This window comes from Gekko japonicus, unplaced genomic scaffold (assembly GCF_001447785.1).
Source record: "Gekko japonicus isolate JY-2015 unplaced genomic scaffold, Gekko_japonicus_V1.1 scaffold5112, whole genome shotgun sequence".
Lineage (NCBI taxonomy): Eukaryota > Metazoa > Chordata > Lepidosauria > Squamata > Gekkonidae > Gekko > Gekko japonicus.
In genome coordinates this window covers 1,828-2,338 of record NW_015164793.1, presented here as the reverse complement: position 1 = coordinate 2,338, position 511 = coordinate 1,828, and positions in this window count along the sequence as shown.

Genomic DNA, 511 nt, shown 5'->3' with positions numbered 1-511 from the left:
GGGGGGGGGAGACACGGTTTGCATACGCTGGGCAAGGCGTGTGTGCGCCACTGAGCAGCGCTGCGCGGTGCCGTGGCCAGGCTGGCCGGAGGGGGGTCTTACCTGACGTCAGGAAGTAGAGCTGAGAGTCCCCGTGGATGCCCACGGTGCCCGGGCCCACGGCATCAGCCAGGAGATTGATCATGGAGAAGGCACCGCTCATGAGGCCAAAGCCCAGCCCGGCCACTGCGGGGACAGCACCGGGCAAGGAAAGTCAGAGGGGGCCCGTCTGCTTCCCCCCCCCACAGACTGCCACAGACAGCAGCCCCCCCCCCTTGCAGGCAACTACTCAACCAACTACTGTCAGAGGGCTACGGGGGAGGGGATGGGGGGGGGACTCTCCAGGCTGAACTCCTTGCATGCTCTGGGACCCAAGTGATGAAACTGAAGGACAAACGGCCACCAAAATGACCGGCCAGGCCGACTGCCCATCCCTTTGCTGCACAGCCCCCCCCCCCCGCAACAGGCCTCC